The sequence below is a fragment of the Myotis nattereri genome (genome assembly GCF_964212035.1).
Source record: "Myotis nattereri genome assembly, chromosome: 3".
Classification (NCBI taxonomy): domain Eukaryota; kingdom Metazoa; phylum Chordata; class Mammalia; order Chiroptera; family Vespertilionidae; genus Myotis; species Myotis nattereri.
This window is the reverse complement of record NC_138077.1, coordinates 90,928,263-90,953,274: the sequence shown is the minus strand read 5'-3', so window position 1 is coordinate 90,953,274 and position 25,012 is coordinate 90,928,263.

Here is a 25,012-nt window from a genome sequence, read left to right as displayed (position 1 = left end):
CAGAAAAAAATCACAGTATTATATACAAAATAAATGAATATGGAAAAAAATGTAGTTTAATTTAATAAGCAGACTTATAAACTGCTATAATTTAAGATGAAGTCTTCAAAATAGTCAACAGATTAGAATGTTAGTAAAGAATGGTATTCAATTAGAGGAAAGCAGAGAAAATTCACAGTGTAGGTAAAACCATCATCAGCACAGTGATACTGAAACAGAATTTGTAGCTTTTCTGGGTCCACCACCATCCTATTGTGGTAATTAAACAACTTATTGAGTTCCATACATACTCACTGTTGAATGATTAATTTTATTTAGGTTTAGGAAGAAAAAGAAAAGTTTTTCCTTATTATGATTTTTTCCCATGAATGTGAGTAGATTTCAAAGGAGAGGCTCTTTCTGTGATCATCGTTTTAATTAAACATGTGAATAAAATAATATTTTAATGCAGCATTCTACATGCTTATACTGCCATAACTATAACAGAAGGATAACAAAAGAAGGGGAATTGATGTGAATTAACAAGAGAAAGGCACTAGCTGAAAAGAAGAAAAAGGGAACACAGAAAACAAAACCAAAGTAAATATACTATAAATACATAGAATCTTAATATTATCAACTTCCTAGAAATATAAATAATAGGTTAAAAGTATCATTTTAATAAAGATATGCTTTTTAAATTTTTTCCTGTCTTTATTGATTAAGGTTTTATATATGTGTCATTATCCTCCCATTACCTCCCCACCCCCTTGCTCATGCCCTCATCCCCCCTGCTGTCTGTGTCCATTGGTTGGGCTTATATGCATGCATACAAGTCCTTTGGTTGATCTCTCCCCTTTATCTCCACCCTCCCCTACCTTCTCTCTGAGGTTTGAAGGTCTGATCTATGCTTCTCTGTCTCTGGATCTGTTTGGTTTTTTTTTTTCATTAGTTTATGTTGTTCAATATATTCCACAAATGGGTGAGATCATGTGATATTTATCTTCCTCTGACTGACTTATTTCGCTTAGCATAATGTTCTCCAGCTCCATCCATGTTGTTGCAAATGGTAAGAATTCCTTCTTTTTTATAGCAGCATAGTATTCCATTGTGTAGATGTACCACAGATTTTTAATCCACTCATCTGCTGATGGGCACTTAGACTGTTTCCAAATCTTAGCTATTGTAAATTGTACTGCTATGAACATAGGGGTGCATATATCTTTTCTGATGGGTGTTTCTAGTTTCTTTGGATATATTCCTAGAAGTGGGATCACTGGGTCAAATTTGCCCTTCCTCTTCCCGTACATGACTTAAAGCAGTTTTAAAATATGTATATTTAAAAAGTAGTAAATTGGGAAAATGATAACCAAGTAAACGATGAGCATTCATATCAACCACAATGATGACTAGAAATAAAATAAAAAATCTCCAGAAAGCAGGCTGGAACACATGGGAATATGTGATATAAATGACAGAGATTTCAAGATTGCAATTCTGAAAATTCTCAATGAGATGCAAAAAAGTATCGACAGGCAATTTAGTACACTCAGAAAACAAATCAATGAACAAAATGAGTGCTTTACTAAGGAGATTGAAACTTTGAAAAAAAATCAGAAATCCTGGAAATGAAACATGCAATTAAGGAGATTAAGAGTAAACTAGTGAGCATGGAAAACAGAACCAAACAGATGGAGGAAAGAATTAGTGATATTGAAGATAGTAATCTAGAAATGATGTACAGGGAAGAAGAGAGAGACCTGAGCATAAAAAAATAAGAAAGAGAAACATTAGTCATTGTGGAGGAGGAAGAGAGGAAACATAGAATGTAGAATCTATTAAAACAAATAGTGGATGAGAACTTCCAAAATCTATGGAAAGAACTAGATCCTCAAATCCAAGAAGCAAACAGAACATCTACTTACCTCAAGCCAAAGAGGCCCTCCCCAAGGCACTTGGTATGGAAGCTTTCAAAAATTAATAACAAAGAAAAAATTCTCAAAGCAGCCAGGAAAAACAAGGAAGTGACCTAAAAAGGAAAACCTATCAGAATTTCATCTGACTTCTCAACAGAAACTCTACAAGTCAGAAGAGAGTGGAACCAAATATTCAAACATCTGAAAGAGAGAAATTACCAGCTGTAAATAATATATCCAGCAAAATTATCCTTTAAATATGAAGGAGAAATAAAAACATTCTCAGACATACAGAAGCTGAGGGTATTTATTATTATTTTGGTTAATCCTTACTCAAGGATATTTTTCCATTGAATTTTAGAGAGACCGGCAGGGAGAGGAAGAGACAGAGTGAGAGAAACATTGATGTGAGAGAGACACATCAATTGGTTGCATCCTGCATGTGCCCCAACCAGGGCTGTTGATGGAGACAGCAACCAAGATACATGCCCTTGATCAGAATCCAACCTGGGATGCTTCAGTCCATAAGCCGATGCTCTATCCACTGAGCCAAGCCAGCTAGAGCTGAAGCTGAGGGATTTTATAACCACAAAACCTCCATTGCAAGAAATACTGAAGGGAACTGTTGTACCTGAAACAACATAAGGTCACAACACTATGAGTAAGATAAAAAACAAAACAAAAAAACTTACAGCATAAACAAGAATGATTTGTGACAACAAAAACATAAAAAGTCAAGAGGGAAAGGTCTGTACTGACAAAAGAAGATGAAGATTAGATGCACTCAAGAGGAAAAAAAAAAACAACAACTATGGTATACACTGAGTGGCCAGATTATTATGACCACCCCATCAGTACTTCGTTGGGCCACCTTTTGCCTTCAATACTGCGGTGATTCTTCTTGTCATTGACTCCACAAGATGTTGAAAGGTGATGCGAGGAATCTGACACCATGCCTGATGAATAGCACTGTCCAGTTCTGTGAGATTTGATGGCTGTGGAACCAGCTGCCTGAGACTCTTTTAACTTTGTCCCACAAATGCTCAATTGGATTGAGATCTGGTGATTGCGGGGGCCACCTAAGCAAGGTAAAGTCTCCCTCATGTTCTTGAAACCATTCCTGCGCAATACGAGCACCTTGGCATGGCACATTGTCTTGTTGGAAGAAGCCACCTCCATTGCGATACGCCATCAACATGATAGGATCAGCAATAATACTTAGGTATGTTGTGCTATTCAGACATTGTTCCACATGAATTAAAGGGCCTAAATCATGCCAGAAAAACATGTCCCAAACCATAACCTGCCCCCACCAGCTTGAAGGGTTGTACTCATTCATGTGCAGTGCACGCTTTCATGCTGGCTGTTTCTGCCAAATTCTCACTCTGCCATCTGCGTGATGCAACTGGAAACGTGATTCATTGGACCACATGACTTTTTTCCAATGCTCGACTGTCCAATCCTTGTGTTCCTGTATGAACTGGAGATGTTTTATCTTGGTAACTGCAGACAGCAAAGGTGTTCGAACAGGCCTTTGGCTGTTTTGCTGATACTCGCTCCATAGCTCCAAGCGCCAACAATCATCCCACGTTCAAAGGCTGTTAAATCGCATTGTTTACCCATATCTTCAGAAAAAAATCACTTCCACTGTCGTGGTAAACAACCTGCTTCTCTATTAATAATGTTCTGGCCCTCTAGCAACTTTAGCGTGAAAATATAGCTAATTTGCCTACAAACATCAGGTGGTCATAATAATCTGGCCACTCAGTGTATATACAACTTCATTCTTTATAAACCTAATGGTAACCACACACAAAAATCTCCCAAAACCAGGACATATAGCTTAAAGGAAGAGGAAATATGTATGAAATATCACCAAACAAAAACAATAGACAGAAACATAAAGGAAGAGAACCAATGGAGACACAGAGCTACCCAAAAACAAAAGGTAAAATGGCTATAGGAAAATCCTCATACATCAATAATTACCCTAAATGTAAATGGTCTGAATTCATCAATAAAGAGGCACAAAGTTGCAGAGTGGATAAAAAAAATGCAACCCAAACATACACTGCCTAGAAGAGACACATCTAAGCTGCAAAGACAAAGGTAGACTCAAAGTAAAAGGGTGGAAAATGATTCTCCAAGCAAATAACATCCTCAGAAAAACAGGTGTAGTCATATCTATATCTGACAAAATAGATTTAAAGATAACAAGGGACAAAGATGGACACTTTGTACTGATAAGGAAAACATAAGACTTCTTAATATATATGCACCCAACCAGGAAGCACCAAAATATATTAAACAATTATTCACAGAACTAAAGGGAGAAACAGAGCAAAACATAATCATAGTTGAAGACCTCGATACTCCATTGACAGCTCTTGGACAGATCAACCTAACAGAAAATCAACAAAGAAATATTAACTTTAAATGACATAATTATAAAGATAGAATAATACAAAAAAACCTAATTAAAAAAAAAAACTAAAATCATAGTTGAGGATGAAAAAATTAGGTGGAATTTAAAAAAAAAAAAAATAGTGTGGTGAAGGCCAGGGGTGGGGCAAGGGGTCAATGGGGGAAAGAAAAGGGAGCATCTGTAATACTTTCAACAATAAAGATAATTTTTTAAAAATAGGGTTTTGAAGTGTCTTTATTTGAAGACCCTCTTAGAAGACAGAATACATCCATTATACATGGGTTTATAAGTATAGGTTCCAGATAAATATTTCAAAATTAAGGGCTACACTTTGTAGAAATGAAGGAATAGTCAAGGTTGTATAAAGGTAGAATGAGATAGCTTTCTAGGCTTGTGTTCTCGTATCTAAGGTAAGAAGTTTGGATGTGTGATTTCTAACATCCTTTGCAATTTTACTGTGGTACGGTGTTATCTATATCTATATATATAAAAGCCCAGCAACCGTTACAGTAGAGCGACCAGAACTGCCGGAACGACCAGTGACTATGATGGGCACTGTGGCAGCCAATCAGCCTGATCCTCCAGGCCCTGATTGGCCATGCCCCTCCTGGCCAGCCTGGCCCCTGATCAGCCCCTAAAACCTTTGTTGTGAGCCTTTTTGTGAGCCAAATTAATAAATTCCCACTGATTTGACTAGTGAGTCAACATTCAGGTTGAGTCACCTACTGACTCAGTAAACCTGGCTGGAGGGAGGGGGGAAGGAAGAAGAGGGTGGGAAGGAGGAAGGGGCGGGGGAAGGAGGCAGTAATCAACACAACAGCTCAAAGGCAGGACCCATAAACATCAGAGTGAAGTGACCACACCCAAATTAAAAGCACATGAATGAAGTCAAGAAGTGATGAGAAAACCCAGGTTCAGTTTCAGAAATTAGAGGTCAAATTAAGAGAATTACACCAACCACAGAGGGAGCTGCCCTCCCTCCAGCTACCCCCACCCCCAATCAAACCCCCCACCCTAATCGGGGGTGGGCCATCTGGCCAACCTCCTGTGGCCCCTCCCCCCCCACCAGCCTAGCCTGATGGGCCCCCATCAGGACAGGCCAGCTAGACCCCACCTATGCACGAATTCGTGCACCAGGCCTCTAGTATTTTAGATATCAATCCCCCCTCCCCTCTGCCCCAGTGCCTTTGTAGGGCCTATTCCTATGGAATAGATCAGAGGTGGGCAAACTTTTTGACTCAAGGGCTACAATGGGTTCTTAAACTGGACCCGAGGGCCGGAACAAAAGCATGGATGGAGCGTTTGTGTGAACTAATATAAATTCAAAGTAAACATCATTACATAAAAGGGTACGGTTTGTTTTGTTTTTTTTTTAGTTTTATTCATTTCAAATGGGCCAGATCCAGCGTGCGGGCCGTAGTTTGCCCAAGGCTGGAATAGATACTTAAGGTGCAGAAAATAAGATGAACCATGTTAATACATCTGTTTGCCAGTGATATAAAGAAAATGCTCTAAGTTCTTTTATTTGCCCTTGTCTTTTCCAACTCCTGTCAACGTTAGGTTCAATTACTACCAATACACAGGCTCTACTTTACTTAGCTGCTGTTCTAATCCTGAAAAACAAATGTCAGAATATTAGGATATCTTCAGACTTGTCAGTCTGGGCAGTCAGTCTGAGGTTAGTTTTGTTGTAAACCTTGCTATTTTTCTGAACATTTCCCATTGTTTATGATTTAATTAGTATTCTGTTTAAAAATAGACCTAATGGAAACACTTTTAGCCTGTTTTATTAATGATACAGTCTAGACTATTTCACCCTAGACTTTTCCCTTCAAGGTGAACCCTCTTGGATCTCAAAGATAGCCTGAATCAAGCCATGTATGTCACCTCCCTTTAATTATTCTAGTTGGAATTAGTTTTTACGCAACAACAAGGCCAACCCTATACCCAAGACTCTTCTTTAGTGGGCCAGTCCTAATCAAGGTGTGGGATTCTACCTCTTCCTATAGTCACTACGGCTCTTTGAGCAGAAAGCCTTCTTTTTTGGTGAAGAGAGAGGGAAATCCTATCCTCACTGCAAAGAGGCATTTAAGGCAACATCACCAGGCCTCAAAACAGTTTGTTCCCTTCTCTTTTCACCTCTCTCCCCCATATGCCCAGATAGTATGAAACAGATGCTCATTAATTCTTAAAATTCCTTTAAAATATATAATACACATTCTCAGATTAGTGAGGTTAAGACACATGGTAGTTATATAACTTGCAATATGCCCTATTATCAACTGCACTATTAGCAAGGTAGGCAGTCAGGCCTAAATTTTTACCCAAAGCCTGAAAAAGAAATACCCTTCAAACTGCCATTGGTTGTCATAATCTGAGCAAACAAATGGTATTGTTGCACACTGTCAACAGCCCACATTCTATGCCCTGTTTTGCTTTTAACAGACTGTGAAAAGACCAACAGCTGTTACTGAGTTAAGAAGAACTAAAGGATTTACAGTAGGTGGTACCACCTGTGCTTTTCTTGTTCTACCCTTTAAAACCTGCCATGTTATTTTAGAGCTGGGTGGAGAAGATGGTGGTGACTCAATGTGTGTATGTGGGGTGGGGGTGAGTAGTCAACTGTGGCTCAGTTCTGGTTTGCGGAGTAACATCAACTTTACATGTCACAGTAATGTGTGTTGATCAATATCTTTTCTTGCTTTTGCTTTACCCATTTCAAGTATCTAGGCAAACACCATAAATAAAAAACAAATCTGAATTCAGCTGACTTCACTGTAAAATGAAAAAAAGATTTACGACCAAGATATAATGCAAGATTCTCTATGTATGCAATTAATGATCTCTCCTAGCTTCTTTACCATAAAGACTAGAAAAATACACTTGCCAAGTCACTGCCAACTTGATCCTCTTAGCTGTGGAATTTTAAATTTAAACAGCCAATCGGTGAAACATGTCTTCTATTTCTAATGAAGTGTTTAAGGGATTATGGAAAAGAGAAGTCATTTGGGGACAAAAATAGTTTTAAAATGTGGCAGCTTGAGTTACCAAACACTTATATATGACGTTTCCCCTAAATGCTAAGTTTTAAAACATGATATTCAGAATAATTTAAGGCATATAATATAAAGTTTTGTTTTTTTTCTTCCCCAAAAGCAAATGTATTGAGTGCCTCAACTGAATCAAGGAATCCCTATTTAACCATGAGGTGATATTTCTGCACCTTGCCATTCTAAACTAATCAATGTTAGATAAATCCAACTGGGATTTATTCAATGAAGAACCAACAGGTGATAAACCCCTCTCTTGTTTTTACTTCTTTTCACATTTTCCATAGTTAATATGAAAATTTGCTCAATACTAGGCCTGAGTGGGGCCTGAGGTCCAAATATCTAAATCACGTACAACATATATTCTTTAGTAATTTGTATTGATTGATGAAGATGGTAAGTGGCAAAACAGAAAGGAAGCTTGGAGACCAACAACACAAGGCAACGTGGTGGGTATTTTCTCATCCGTTGATACCAGAATCCATTAATTAGTTCTATTCATTTCTTCACATTATATTCAAATCTTGCTCCAATTTTGTTTGTTTTCTGAAGAATACTTGCCTGAATAAACTACCTGTCAATATAGTATATTCCAACCCCATCTATTTTTAACAACCTTTCTTGCCCTCTGAAACAAGGAAGCAAAAATAGTATTCTTAGACCTAAAATATATAGCATAGATTGAAAGCATTTTCCTTTGGATGACTCAGTCTGGAACTTCAGCAAAAGGAGCAAGGCTGTTTTTCTGCTGCTGTTTTGGAAAAACGCTTGGACCTATCTGAACATGTTAAATATAACTTTCATCTATAACCTTTACAATAGGTTTCATTTATAATCATGAATTAAGTACAAAGTCAAAGAATGGCTCAAATTTACTCCATCTCAGTTCTTGTTATTCATCTTAAACTTCTCTATTAGTTGTTCCTTGAGACTTTTTTCTCTATAGTAATATTAATAAATAATATCATTTTCAGATAGTTCTTAATTACTCTAAGCACACCCTTTATTGAAGGGCTATTTACTTATAATTTTGTGTTTTTCTTTTCATTGAGACACAGCACATGATGGCAACAGTGCTATCCCACACAGTGAAATCTTCCACTCTGATTACATTAACTGTTGGTACTGCTGCAATGAATTTGTCTAGATAGCTATAAAATACCTTTCCCTTATCAGCATTTGTCTTGTCCAGGACATAGTCACTGATGTTGGTGGCACAGTGTTTAGAATCAAAGTGAATAGTTTGGGGTATTTTGTGACAAGTGGCTGTCACACTGACAGCTGAGACCCATCACTAGGTAAAAGGAACAACTCCCTGAAGGCTGCATAGTCAGGGTCGTTCACCGTAAGCCACCGCTTATCAAGAATTACCTAATGTAAAGAACAGATCCCTCAAGTGATGTTTTTCCCAGCAAAAGAATGTCAGGCTTTCTTTTACTCCTCCACAATTACTTCTGCTGACTTGAGGAACATACTTCAGGAGACTGCTAGATAGAGCAGTTGACATCTGATAGCTCACCTCTGCAAAATGAGAAGGGAGCTGATATCACAATGCAGACTCATGAAAGATACTCTAGTGGCAGACAGTAGGGAGGCAGGGACATGTGCTGGGGGGTGGGAGAGGCCAGGGAGAGGTCAATGGAGGGAAAAAGGAGACATATGGAATAATTTTAGCAATAAATAATTTAAATTTTAAAAATATGGAATAAAATAAAAGTGAATAAATGAAGTCTCTAAGGACTTAATTGGAAGCATTTACTAAATGAAATAAGTCTTAAATAAAAATATTTTTGAAAACATAGGTCACAAAATTTGTGCTACTAAAAGGGGTGAAAGATAAAGAGGACAAAGAATTTAGATGGCGGTCTTGATTTTACAAAAGATGAATGCACGAATGAGAAATGTTCTGCTCAGAATCATTACAAAATTTAAATGAATACCTTGGGTTACCCCTCAGTCCTCTTGGCCTCTTGGCCAAGTTTCTTTTCCCAGAAGACCAGGCTATATCAGATTTTAATAATCAATAACTGCCAATCAAACCATATTTCAGACAATGAAATTACATCAAAGTGTTTTGCCTGTCTAGAATGGGATAAGGATAAGGCCATTAATTCTAATGTGAAAACACTTACCATTCTAAGAATTTTATTTATGATACTGAATGTACAGTTGACAAGAGTTATACCTAAGAGTAGAAAGATCATACCATTTCATCTAGGAATAAATAGGGTTCTATATGGACTTACCACAAAACATACCTACCTACTAGACAGCATTCTTTTTCTTTTGTTTTTTTGCAGTTCATTTAATAACATACATTTGTATTAGTAAAAATTGTACTTAATGTGTTCTGAACATTATGAAAGTTTTCAAACATGGTCATAGTTCATACCACCTGCTCAAATCTATTATAACCCTCCTTGAATCTGGATTAGACTTCTGACTTGCTACAGTAGATTCAGAAATGTTCTGCCAAGTCTCCTCTTCAAGGAAAGACTTACTGCCCAGCTGTGAGGTGCACAGTTATCAGTAAGCTGACAGTTTTCACCCTGCTTCAGTTATAGAGAGCCTTAACACTTAAAGTAGTTTTCTTTCCAGGTTGCTTAATTTCAGTGCACGAGCAAAAGAAGAGAATAAGGGCCCAGTCACTGTGGCTCAATGCAGGACAATGGGACAGGCAAGGCATACTCCAGAGTTCACCACATTGGCTGAGACTGTTGAACCTGCATTGCATATAAACTTCCTCAGCCAAATTCTGTTTACTCTGTTTCTCTCATAGATGTAAATCTATAATAAATAACTTATACCCCAAATACCATAAGAATATCTGCTTCTGGAGAACATAACCTATGACTTGTTTTGGCCAATAAAATGTGACATAAGTGGCATCGTACCAGCTCTGAGACTGGACTTCAGAACCAAGATAAAAAATCCTATGTAGCCCTAACCGGTTTGGCTCAGTGGATAGAGTGTCGGCCTACGGACTGAGAGGTTCCAGGTTCAGTTCCAGTCAAGGGCATGTACCTTGATTGTGGGCACATCCCCAGTAGGGAGTGTGCAGGAGGCAGCTGATGAATGTTTCTCTCTCATTGATGTTTCTAACTCTATATCCCTCTCCCTTCCTCTCTGTAAAAAAATCAATAAAATATATTTTTAAAAATTCTATATAATAAAAGCCTAATATGCTAAGTGTCTGGTCGTCCAGTCGGCCGTTCAACCAATCAAAGCATAATATGCTAATGATATGTTAAGGCTGCTCAAATGCTCACTATGATGTGCACTGACCACCAGGGGGCAGACAGTCAACCAGTCAACCAGCCACTATAACGTGCACCAACCACCAGCAGGCAGTTCCTCCAACTGGTAGGTTAGCTTGCTACTGGGGTCCAGCTGAAGAGGACTGAGTGAGACAGGCTGGACATGCCCTGGAGCCCTCCCACAGTCCCCCCCCCCCACCCAGGGGACAGATGCAGAGAGCTGAGTGGTAAGGAGCAGCAAGCAGGCAGGCAGTAAGGAGCAAGAGATCCCAGACTGTAAGAGGAATTTCCAACTGTTGGCATAGGCCCAATCCTAAGCAGGCCAAAGCCAGCAGTCGGACATCCCCCAAGGGTCCTGGACTGCGAGAGGGTGCAGGCCAGGCTGAGGGACACCCCCCCTCCCCCCAGTGGACAAATTTTGTGCACCGGGCTTCTAGTATGAACAATAAAATGGCAATAAATACATGTCTATCAAAAGTTGAATGTTAAAAATAAAATAAACAAACAAGCAGAACAGATACAGAGAACATTTTAAAGGGTGCCTGGTGGGAGGGTGGTTGTGGGGGATGGGTGGAAAAGTGAAGGGATTAAGAAGTATAAATTGGCCCTAACCGGTTTGGCTCAGTGGATAGAGCATCGTCCTGTGGACTGAAGGGTCCTAGGTTCAATTCCGGTCAAGGGCATGTACCTTGGTTGCGGGCACATCCCCAGTAGGGAGTGTGCAGGAGGCGGCTGATCGATGTTTCTCTCTCATCGATGTTTCTAACTCTCTATCCCTCCCCCTTCCTCTCCGTAAAAAAATCAATTATATATATATATATATATATATATATATATATATATATATATATATGTATAAATTGGTTGTTACAGAATAGTCATGGGGATGTAAACTATGGCATAGGGAATATAGTCAGTAATATAATAACCATGTATGGTGTCAGATGGGTATGAGTTTTATCAGGATAATCACTTAGTAAGTTATATTATGTCAAATCATTGGGTTGAACACCTGAAACCAATATGTCAACTGTAATTGAAAAAAAAAAAAAAAAAAAAGCCTTGCAGATAGCTGGGAACCATACCAAGGCACCATTTAAACAAGTCCTGAAGTGTTTGCTGAAAAATGAGAGAGCATGTGAAGCAGATATGAACCATTCCAGCTGAGGGCTTCCAAAGTAACCAGAACTCAATCCACCCAGCACTTGACTGTAGACAAATGAGTAAACTCTTCCTACACTCAAAGATTAGCTCAGCTGAGCTCAACCAAAATTTCTAAATAACAGAAAAAAGGAGCTAAAGCTATTTTAAGCTATTAAATCCTTTTAAGCTATTAAATCCTTAGGATGATGCCCAGCCCAAGTGGCCCAGTGGTTGAGTGTCAACCTATGAACCAGGAGGTCATGGTTTGATTCCCTGTCAGGGCACATGCCCAGGCTGTGGGTTTGATCTCCAGTGTGGGGTGTGCAGGAGGCAGCCAGACAATGATGCTCTCTCATCATTGATGTTTCTTTCTCAAAATATATAAATATATTTTTAAAATCCTTAATATGTGATTTTTCAAATAGCAAAATCTATTTGATTATATAAGCATACTTAACATTTTGAAAAATAAACTTGAATTTGTTTGAATTTTTAATGCTTTAATTAATTTTTATAAAACGACACTATACTAATTAACATACAGCTCACATTTAGCATCGGTACTTCCACATGGATTCACTCAGCTCTGTGCTTATCTCTGGGGGATGCCTGGAAATACAGCACTGACTTTTGGCCAAAATAAAGGCATTGGGCTAACTAATGATTTAGTGTGTGCTGTTTCACATCTGAAACTCCCTTGTGGCACCCCAGCCCAGTTGGTTTATTGATAGCTTACTCCTAGAGTAGCCAGTTAGACAGCCTGACTTAACTCTTGTAAACAAAGGGTCATGAAAGTCCCCACTACAAACTTTGAAGTAGATCTCCCCAAATCAGTACTTATTGCACAAGTTTTGGTGATTCAATCTAGAAACAAAACACATTCTGTGTTCACAGCAAGTACTTAAGGGATATGCTTCTGGAAGCTTTTGGACCCCTAATTCTTGCCCAAATTCTCTTTCTCCCGAATTCATCTTCTTTATAGTGTCCTTTGCCTTTATTAAATGCCTTAATTAACATGCTCTATGGTTGTCTCATGAGTCATTTAAATTAACCATTGTCCTTTTTTGCAGGTGTGTGTGTGTGTGTGTATTTTTCTAGGTACTCTTTGCAAATTCAGAAGAACAAGATTTATGAAATTTCTTAGATGGTATAGAATTAAGGAAAGCATATTTGCACACAATCAAGATCAAAGTTGAATATCGTTTTGGTTTTTGATAAGGGTCTTTGTAAATGTCTATGTGTATTTTCACTTTTGCAAGGGGTAATACTACACCTGAACTATTGAGCTGAGTACAGCACAGTACTCAATGGTTTAATGTATTTAACATGATCCAAATGCAAAATACAACTGAAGAATAGCTTAATTCCACTAATATTGTATTCCTTTATATTTAGGTAATAGATTAATAAATCCTTTCCTCCTTCATGAGAATCTGACCTTAGGTTAATTTTATAACTCTGTCTACCTGGCAGCCTAATAAAATTAAAATATGTTGTATTTCTAAGAAAGAAAAATTATAGTAAAAGCTAGAGGCTTGATGCACACAATTTGTGCAAGGTCCTCAGCCCTCATAGCCCTGGCTTTGTCTGGAAGGTCATATGGAAAGTCATTCAGCTGTCTGGTCTAATTACCATATTTATTATTTTATTATTATTGATGACCTCTGTTGGCAAATGTCATCTGGACTAAGAGATCTAGAAATGCTTGATAAGAAGCCACAGATTCATCATTCCCTGAGTCGGATGATTCTAGGAATATCTCTTGAGAGGACTCTGAAAACTAGGTCTATGAAATTGTGACAAAATACATTGGCTTTTGTGGTACCTGACATATTTGCCTCCTGTCAGATCCTGCACTCACCTGAGGTACATTTCCTCTCCTTGCAGTTGAACAGTATGGGGTATGAAACAACCACAGAAGAGGAATGCTGACAAATTGTGTTTTATATTCTAACTAGAGGCCCGGTGCATGAAATTTGTGCAGGGGGGTGGTCCTCAGCCTGGCCTGCACCCTCTCCAATCCTGGACCCCTTGGGGGGTCACAATTTGGGACTGCTGGCTTCTAACTGCTCACATGCCTGCCTTCCTGATCACCCCTAACACTCTGCCTGCCTGTCTGATCACCCCTAACTGCCACCCCCGCCAGCCTGATCACCCCTAACTGCCCTCCCCTGCTGGTCTGATCCTCCCTAACCACTTCTGCCTTGGCCCCCACCACCGTGGCTTTGTCTGGAGGGAAGGAAGGATGACCGGAAGATGGCCGGTCGACCTGGTCTAATTAGCATATTACCTTTTATTAAGTATATTGATAGCCTGGTGACAAATGTGGTTTTTAAAAAATATATATTTTTATTGATTTCAGAGAAGAAAGGATAGGGGCAAAGAGATAGAAACATCAATGATGAGTGAGAATCATTGACCAGCTGCCTCATGCACACCCCACACTGGAGATCAAGCCCATAACTTGGGCATGTGCCCTGACAGGGATTCAAATCATGACCTCCTGGTTCATAGGTTGATGTCCAACCACTGAACCATGCCAGCTGGACCACAAATGTGGCTTTTAAGAGCCTTAGAATTTGACTGTCACTTGATTCTATGAAAATCCCTTGCACTCCACATATATACAGAAAAACTATGCTAATAAATTGTGAGTAGCTCTTCACTATTTTGAGCGCTATCATCTGCAAAGGCTCTGTTTCCAAATAAGGATATAATTACAGATATTGAGGGTTAGAACTTCAACATATTTTGGGGGGATACAATAAACCCAGAAGAGAAACATAATTCTGCAGAACTAAAATCATAAAGGTCAGACAGATTGCCTAGTTAACTAAAAAGGTATCCCTGGATGTTGTTCAGTTCCTTTTAAGTTAGAAACAGCATAGAGATAGTAAATGTTTCCTTCCATTTCCAGCAAAAATTTCCTCTTTCTTTTTTTTTAAAATATATTTTATTGATTTTTTACAGAGAGGAATAGAGAGTTGGAAACATCGATGAAAGAGAAACACTGATCAGTTGCCTCCTGCACACCTCCCACTGGGGATGTGCCCGCAACCAAGGTATATGCCCTTGACCGGAATAGAACCCGGGACCTTTCAGTCTACAGGCTGATGCTCTATCCACTGAGCCAAACCAGCTAGGGCCAAATTTCCTCTTTCAATGTCCAATTGATTTCCTCACATGATGAAACCAAAATGATGTGAAAAAGAAACACTTCCACCCCTTTCCCACTCCCCAAAAGCTTATTATAATACAATTTCAAAATGTATGTTTCAAGTTGCATGACAGATATTGAGTAAGATGACAATGTAAGCAGAATATTTAGAAAAACAGTCTGCAACACATACAAGTATAGGACAGTAGTCTTTCTCATGTACTCCATGAGTGGAACCTTTATTAGAGTACATTTCTGATTTATGTACTCGTTAAAACAGATACAAAGAAATGGGATATAATCCAGTGTATGAAATCAATATCTTAAGAGGTATAAAACAATTAAAAGATCAGTTTCATAATAAGAAAGTATATGACAAATTCTACTCATTGTTCACGGTTAAAAATGTTTTCATGACGATTTGCTAATCAGAATACTTGAGGTTGCTAGTCAAACACCTAGCTTAAGTATTTTAAGTTTCTAAAAGCTATTAAGAACTCCTTCATGGGTATCGGGGGGCAGGCTGGGAGAGGACAATGGGGAAAAGGGAGACATGTAATACTTTCAATAATAAAAATTTTTTAAAAAGAACCCCCCAAATAATCCAAATACATGTTTTAATCATATTTTCAGCTAAAATGCACTTTTAAAAATAAAGGTGATGATATTTTACTACCAACGTTATCTAAAATTGATTCCTGACCTATGTAATGTTACATATCTTTACTTTTTAATAGGCCTTGCTGTGAGGAAATATTTATTGCCACATGAGTCTTCAAAACATAAACAAAACGAGCAATACTTGGCAAAATTCCTGGGTCAATGATCTGCAGGGTAAACCTCCAAACACCTCATATTAAGCCAACTATTTAAAATAGTTCTAGAAATTTTGAAAACACTAGAGGCCCAGTATACGAAATTCGTGCATTTGGGAGGGGGGTCCCTCAGCCCAGCCTGCACCCTCTCGCAGTCCAGGACCCCTCAGGGGATGTCCGCCTGCCTGCTTGGAAATCCCTCTCACAGTCTGGGACCCCTCGCTCCTTACCACCCGCCTGCTCGCTGCTCCTTACCACTTGGCTCACTGCTACCTTAGCGCTGCCACAGGGGCAGGAGAGGCTCCAGGCACCACCACTGCACTCGCCAGCTGTGAACCCTATCTTTCTGTGTAGTTGTCTGTGGACCAACTGCTCTCTTCCTTCTCATTTAGGGCGAGAAGCATGTGAGGGCAGAGTGTGCTGTCATGGAACATTGAGGGCTGCCCAGAGCTGAGGGGAGTAGCCAGGCCCATGGGGTGAGAGGTGGACACAGAGGACCCTATCTCACCCAATTGTGGGGAGGGCTGGCTGTCCTTCATCTGCCTGACCCCACCTAGGCAGGTACCGAGCAGGGTGTCCGCCTCTCCATTCTCTATCCTTCTCTCTAACACCTGTCACCCTTGCCAGGCCTCCCCCAAAGTGAGTTCAGCTCAATCCTGGAATGTAAAAGGGCATGGGGTGAGGGGGGCTCCACTCCAGTGCCCCCTGATTCCCAGTGACAGGACCTGGTCTCAGGACGGTGGCCACAGCTGCAGAACATAAATCTATTTCAAGAAAAGTTGGGAATGCAGACTTTCATATGAACCCCTATTCCAAAAGGTGGCAGTTTATTCACATTGTGGCAAAGACACCTTCAAGAGTAACATAAGTGGGTAAAGTCAGGGCCAAACCAGACCATTTCCTCATCCAATTTCTCTGAGGTACCTAGACAGAACCAAGTCTCAGGTCTTCGCAGGACACTTTCGGGGTTTTTTTAAACCTAAAGGACAGTAGTCTTTCTCCATTCTTATTCTTTAGGATTTTTTCATTGTAGGATAAAAGGATACGCACATTGGGACAATCCTCTTGAGATACAATATTCCAGTTGCACCCATGTGACGATGACAGTACCCCTCAGAGGGAGGGAGCCAACAGATGGGGAGCAGGGAATTCTGAAAACCAAAGCAACGGTTCAGAACACAGAAGAAGTGTTTGGTGTTCTTCTGAGAAACTTGGACTCCTTCCTCTGCGGTCACACAACTGTCATAGGCCAGGCAGTCACTCAGAAATATCTTGGCATCAACCAACTTACGGAATTCTCCCTTCTCTCTGTTGTCCTGAGCCGGACTCCGGACGTTGACTGCAGCATTCTCTTGGCCATCATTTTTTGTTTTTTGTTTCCCCCAAATGTTACAAAGTTTATATGAATATAACATACAAAGATGCAGCCTCCTTTTAGGAACAGGGAAGGAAGGGGTGGTTAAGTAAGGCACATGGAGCTGCAGCAAGCACCAGCTGTGGGGAGGGCCAAGGGGGAGAGGAGCTGGGTACTGGGGCCGAGGCCCTAGAGCCGTTGCTAGAGAAGTACGGACCCCCTCTGCCACGTTCTGAGGCTGAACTAATTGGTCAAGCTGAGGCAGAGGAGGGTGGCCATATCTTCCATCTTCTGTGCTGTTTACCCTTTCCCACCCAGCTCTGTTGTAAAACCCCAGAGCCCTGGATTCCAAAGGCCCATCCAGAGCAGAGGCCCTGGAAGGGGGTGAGCGGAAGTGAGTAGGGCAAGTTTGAAAGACAATATGCCTGTGTGCTGAGGGATGGCCAGAGACAGTGGTGAGAGGTAGCAGGGGAAGGGCTCTCATACCTACCCTTCTGTGGGAGCCACAGGAGAAGGAGGCCAGGGGAGTAGGGTAGGGATGGGGCACCATGACCCCAGCCTCTGGGGCATCCCTGTCTGTCCTCTGCAGTGTACATGGAGGAAAGGGGCAGCCTCTGAGGAGGGGCCAGGCCAGGTGACTATCTTGAGTTCTGGCTCAGGTGATGGTCCTCACCCTGAGATGCCGTCTAACTGGTGATGGACCCAGGCGTGACTGACTGATGGACGGACTGCCGCCATGCTGTGGGTGCCTGGGACACAGGCCTAACTCCCGCCTCTGCGGGTGCCCAGGACCCAAGCCTGACTCCCGCCTCTGTGGGTGCCTGGGACCCAGGCCTGACTCCCACCACTGCGGGCGCCCAACACCCAGGCCTGACTCCTGCCGCTGCGGGCTCCTGGGACCCAGGCCTGACTCCCACCTCTGCGGGCGCCCAGGACCCAGGCCTGACTCCTGCCTCTGCAGGTGCCCAGGCACAAAAAGCCCCCCTGCTGCGCACGCAGCCTCCTGCTGGCCTGTTAATATGCAAATTGGTCGTTACTGTGATGCTGTTAGAACCAATTTGCATATTACCTCTTTATTACATAGATGTTAATTTTTTAAATGTATGTAAATCACATGGGACACTACTGAAAACATCAAATAAATCATTGAGCATTATAGTGAGACGGTGCTAAAGACCTGCATTTGTAAGACCTGCTCAGCATGTGTTCCACATTGTGTTAGATTATCCTCCTGCAGTAAACTCAGGTGGTTCTTCAAACCACAGTCCCTATACAGATTCACATTTCATTAAAGGTATCCATCATGTCACATCAAATTATTGCCTTAGACACATGTTATAAAGAATGCCAAAATAGTCGGACAGTTTAAGCTGGCATTTGTCTGTTCCATACACATAATATTTATTTTAGCTTCCTTTTTCCATTTCTGAGATATTGGATAAGATTTTCTTTACTATAGTAAACTATTGCTTAACTTCTCCCTTGAATTTCAAGCTAGAGATTGTAATATAAACATAGTCAATGCAACTTTCCTAGGTGAAGGAGAGACATTATGCTTTAAGGGGTAACCATGTCAGTCCTCTAGTTCTCTTTCCATGTTTGAAAATGTCTGTGCTATCTTTTGATTAATTCAAAATAGTCTTTGCATGGGCATGCTAAAAATACCAAAAATTCCTCCCCAATTTTATCCATGTTTAAGGACCTTGTGAGAGTTCCCTTATTCTAAAAAGTCAGCGAGTAAGAGAACTTTCTCCTATGGCAGAGCCATTAACCCTGACTTAACACATTTTAAGTTCATTGTTTCAGGCCTTTCAAGAACACCATCTCTTTTAATTCTTAAGGATGCTATTAGAATTCACATGATCATGACTCTGAGGCTTAGAGAATTAGGTTGATTTTTAAGATCACAGATCTAGTGGTGAGCTGTCGCATATCTGTGATCTGTGTCACTCCAAAGTAAAGCTCTGCCTGTCCCATGAAGCTGTGCATTTCTCCCTTTAATATTCTATTTCATCACTGGAAAATCATAAAAACAATCCAAATATTTATCATTTGTAAAAATCTGTTTTGTGCTATGGTCATATTACCTATTATTTAATACTAGTGGCCCGGTGCACGAAATTCATGCACTTTGAAAGGGAATTAATTAGAGGAAATATTTTAATATTGCTATTTGCCCTTTCTCTATATTAAAAGTGTGAGAGATAAAAGGAAATGAGTACAATGCATATGAAAATAACACATAATTTTATTAATAAATAAACAGTAATAAAATGATATAACAAACTCATGATGTAAAAACAACACTGATGCAAATAATTACTGATAAAGTGATTAAACTTATTCTAATATCTCCCTGTACACCACATTAAGAGTAAAAACACTTTCAGAGTGCTTGACTAATTTCCCTTGGGATAAAGTATTTATAACTTTAACTTTAACATTACACGCTCTTCGAACTCGAGAGAAAGCAACATATAATTGACCATGTGCAAAAACTGGTTCAGGTAGGAATATGCCTACTATGTCTAGAGTTTGTCCTTGTGATTTATTAATAGTCATTGCAAATGCTGGCATCACGGGAAACTGTCGTCGAATTAATTTAAATGGGAGTCCAGTGTCAGATGGGGACAAATCAATTCTTGGAATCAGAACAACCTCACCCTCTGCAGATCCTGTTAATACCTCAGCTTCAATAATGTTAGGTAGTAATCTTTTGATAATAAATCTGGTACCATTACAAAGACCCCACTTACTATTGAGATTTCTCAATAGCATGATGATTGCACCCACTTTCAATTTTAATTTATGACACAGCATTCCCAAAGGAGTAACACTATTAAGAAATTCGATGGGAAAATTTTCCTTTTTAGCATCATCTGTGGAGTCAATGGAATCATCACTCAAATATGTGTGAAAATCTCCATCGAGTATATCCAAAATTTCTTCATTTAACTTTTAAACATGCTCATTTTTTGGACAAAGAATTGCACGTTTAGATATATTTTTAATATTATCTATAGATATACTATTTCCAAAGGTGGCTTCAATAATAGATCCATTACAAATCATTTCATGGGGAATTTCAATAATATCTGTTCCTAAATGAAAACTGCTATCAAGTTTGCCATCTCCAAGTTTTACTAACCATTCACTATAAGCAGAATCCTGTGCTCTCATATTTGTTGTAAGAGACAACTTTCTGAAACATCCCCAAACATTGCAGTACTTTAAACTCGTTTGTACTATGGCCGACCGCTTAGCATGTGGTACAATATTGAGACATTGTCGAAAATCCCCTCTGAGAAGGAGAACTTTCCCACCAAATGCAACATCCAAATTCATAATTTCTCTTAGTAATCTATCTATGGCATTTATAGCATGACTGGATGCCATGGTGCATTCATCAATAATAAGAAGTTGGGCCTTTTTAATGATTTTAGCAACCTCACTCTTTATATCGAGTCTTGAAATTGAAGTTTCATTTAATGGAATTGGTAATTTATATTGGGAATGAAAGGTTCTTCCACCAAGAAGTAAATTTTCAGCAATTCCTGTAGATGCTGTGGGTAAAACAGTACCACGATGACCTCTAATATAATGTGTTAAAACTTTATACAGATATGTTTTTCCACTACCACCTGGACCATCCAAGAAAAAGCATTTGGGGTGTACAGTTTGATCTTTGATGGCTGAAGTTATGGTCTGAAAGGCTGCCAACTGTTCATCATTCAGAGAATTTATCAAAACCTCTGCCCTTTGTTACTCATACAATTGATCACATGTATTTGCATTCGTTTAGAAAGGATAGTCCGGAAGTTTGAAATGTGAACATTTCATTCCATGCAATGTGAATACCTCCTGAATTTTGTTAAGGGCATGCGTTTCACAGTTTACACAGGCACCTTCTCTTCGGAGTAATTTCCAACAGAAATCTTCAATAAAATGAGATTTATTCTCATCCCATAATTTGTCTGCAGCAGAAGGATATCCAAACACACATATATATGCAAAAAGTTGCCGTAGTTGTTTGGGCATATTAAGGATGATTGCATCGTCAATCGTATCTTTCCAGATAGTGTCATCAAGTAATAATCCCCGGTGTTTAGCAGCTTCACGAAATGTATCATAAGTTACACCTCCTACAGTTCGCAGATCCTCAAAACTTACCGCACCTTTTACATGCAGAAGCAAAAGTCTAAGGTAATATCGTTCTGGTTCTCTAAAGCTCACAGTGAACAGTCTACCTAATACTTTATTTCCAACCTTTCAGCATTTTGTCCACAAAGAATTAGTAAACACATAATGCTGTGGGATCGCCCAATAATAATAATTATGTGCATCAGAGTCTTCTCTATTCAATAAGAACCAAGCCATCAAAGTCGAGTTATGCCTTTTAGCCCTATCTAAAACTTCAGCAAAATCATCTGCATGAAAAAATAAATTCTGATCATTTGGCAAATGAATAGCTAATCTTGTGATTGCATGAGATTGGTCATGCATTCGCATTCCAAAAAGTCTCCAAACAGCCTCAGGAGTGCTCACATACCTGGAGTCAATGAAGTCCTGTACCTCATCATGACTGATAATATTTTTCTCAGAAATTTGAATATTTGCACAGTCGTGCCCTTTATAGACATATTTAAATAGATACTTGACACTTCTAATTGATACACAGACTTCAACATTTATATGACAGTTATACTTGAGGCACAAATACGGGTTGTAAGGGACAATCCAAGTATTATCGACAATTTTATTTCCAATAGAAATGGTGCTACCAGATCTTCGTTTGTATTTGGGATATCCATCAATATTTCCAATGGTCGCATTTTGAAATTCTTTTGGATATCCCTTTGAACATTTTCCATTTTCCATACATGGACTGCTTGGATTTTGCATTCCACATGGTCCATGTACCATATTTGTTTTTACAATCTGAAAAAGTCGAGGACACTGGTTCTCATCTGGAATTTCTGCCTTAACTATATGGTCAATGTCATCTTCTGAACGTAATTTGGACTCATTATCTAATATCCATAATATGTGAGCGTGAGGCAGTCCGCGTTTCTGAAATTCAATGACATGAATCTTAGCTATTACTTTGCCAAATAAATGGAATTTACAGATATCATTTAAAAGAGCGTTCAGCTTAATATTAAAAACTCTGGCTACCAAGTCAGGTCTGTTTTCAACTTTTTGCCAGCCTTGTAAATTGTTTGTAATATCTGCCCATTTGGGGTTGCATGTCATGGTTATAAATAAATCGGGCTTACCATACTTCGTTACAATTGCCATAGCATCCTGATATCGCTGCTGCATATTTCTGGGACTACCCTCAAAAGATGATGGAAGTATTATCATTTTACCAATTGGCACATTGTCATTTTGAGATCTAGATTTGAGATAATCCATCAAACCACTATATTTTTCAACTCTCAACTTAGATTGGTTTGCTTTGATGAAGTTTATCCGATTGGCCTCCATTTTTGAATACGAATCCACAATAAACTGTTGAGTTAATTTTCCTGCATTTAAAATAGGATTGAATGTTTCCCTCACAGAGAGATGAAATCCATAATACTGCATTTGTGTGAATCGTGTCCTTACATTTTGTCTGGTATTATTGTTGGCTACACTGTTGTCTCTGAGTCTTAATATCTGTTCCCCAGCCTTTTTCACCATGTGGAAAAAGAATAGGATATGTCATTGCATCTAATGTAGGAAACAGGATACTGATTTGTTTCGTTTTAGTGGCACTTGGATTATTAGGATCTGGTTTACAATGAATGAGCAAGTCCCTTTCAAAAGGAGGTTCTCCATCTTCGTTTCTGAATATGACAGCAACCTCAGTTACACGGGGAAAATTATATCTACCCGGGTCACTGTTACGATGGTATTTAATTGCCATTGTTACTTCTGTGGGAGGAATACCTTTTGCTGCTGCTTCAGATTGGGCTTCCTTTTCTACCTCATGTAGCATCTTGTATGATTTTGTTAATTCATTTATTTCATGCATGAGGTTGTTAATGTTGATCATGAGTCTTTCTGAGCAGCCCTGGTTTTCTGGCATTGCTAGTCTTTTACTTGTAGCTTCAGCTGTATCCAAAATATAGAGTTGAGCAAACTTCTGGGAAACACCATCCGAAGGATGTAAAGTTTCAGTATGGTGATAAACTTGTCTGTGTATTCTAAGACAGTATGGCCCATATCCTGATGGTGATGCAATATTAGCACCCATGGAAGCAAAAGCAAAAGAACTATTTATGGATCAAATATTTTCCATGAAATTTTTACTGTCAGAATCTTCGTTTGTCATTAATCTTTTTAAATATGCCGGGTAATCTGGAAAATGTATATCATTTGGACAGACTTTCCCTTTGCTACAACATCGAGTAAATTTCCCATCAGATGGTTTTTCATCGGAGAAATTTAGGGATAGGCAAAATTCACATCGAACTGTCATTCCACCACAACTATGTTCGAGGATTGCATCCTCATGCACTCCATTTTTGCTGAGAAGGCAGTTCCTACTGGTATTCCTAGTACTTGTTGATGACTGTTCTCTAGACATATTTTGTCGTCGTCACCACCGTCTTTCCCTTTCAAAGGCACGTTGCTCTTTAGACATTTTCTGTCGATGACACCTCTGTCTTTCGGCCTCAGAGTGACGTTTTTCCAGTAGCTGTTCTTCAGATACATTCTGTTGCAGACGTCGCCTTCTTTCAAGATCAGACGCACTTTGCTCTGCAGACATTTTCTGTTGATAACACCGGCACTTTTCGGCTACAGAGCTACCTTGTATCAACCGTTTATCTTTGGACATTGTCCTACCTGTCTATGGACACCGTCTGAGATGCAGGAGAATGAGAGTCCTGCCGGTCAGGCCACTGAGAGCTATGTGACTAAGGGCTGATTCTGGCTGAGTCTGTGGGGGTGGGACTTCCTCCTCCCTGCTGTCACTTTCCTCAACTGTGATGAGGAAGCTGGGGTGACAGGTCACACTGTCCCCGGAAGCCTGGGTCAAACACTGGAGGGCCGGTAGGGGCCTTGACTGGTGGTGAATTGCAACCAGTCTGGATCTCCCCCAAGAGGACCTTGGGGCTGTGACTTCTGGCCACCACTGTGGTTGCTGCACCAGCCCCGATTCCCCGGCGGGAGAGCCTGTTGGGCGGGAGAGCGGGTTGGGGTTGAGTCACCCCGCCGGCCTGCGTCTGGGTCTGCTGGCTGGATCGGGTCGGGCGACCGCCGGCACTCACGCCCCCAACTGGCTCTCGCGGATTGGGGGCGTGAGTGCAGGCGGATGACGCAGCTGCCCAGCCGGCCCGTGTCCAGGTCTGCAGGCAGGATCGGTCCCGGGCGACCACCAGCACTCACACCCCCAACCTGCTCTCTGATGGCCTGTACCATCCTGCGTGCAGTATGCAAATTAGCCGCCATCTTTGTTGGCGGTTAACTGCCATCTTGGCTGGTGGTTAATTTGCATATCAGCCTGATTAGCCAATGAAAAGGGTAGCGGTCATATGCCAATTACCATGTTTCTCTTTTATTAGTGTAGACTAGAGGCCCGGTGCATGAAATTCATGCACCGGCAGAGTCCCTAGGCCAGGCTGGTGATCAGGTCCAATCTGTGGGGCGACCAGTGGGGTGGTTGGGGCCTCCTCTCTCACCCGCCTTGGCCTGGCACCACCCGCTCACCTGCTTCATCATCCCACCATGGTCCCGCTCTCATTGGGGTCCATCAGAGCCAGCAGTGCCTCCTCTGCTTCCCGCTGCCAGTGCCTCATCGCCATGTTCCATGCCGCCCCCTGGTGGCCAGTGAATGTCTAACTCCTGGTCAATCGAACTCCTGCCTGTGGGGACAATTTGCATATTAGCCTTTTATTATATAGGATAAGACATCTTTGAGAGTGTAA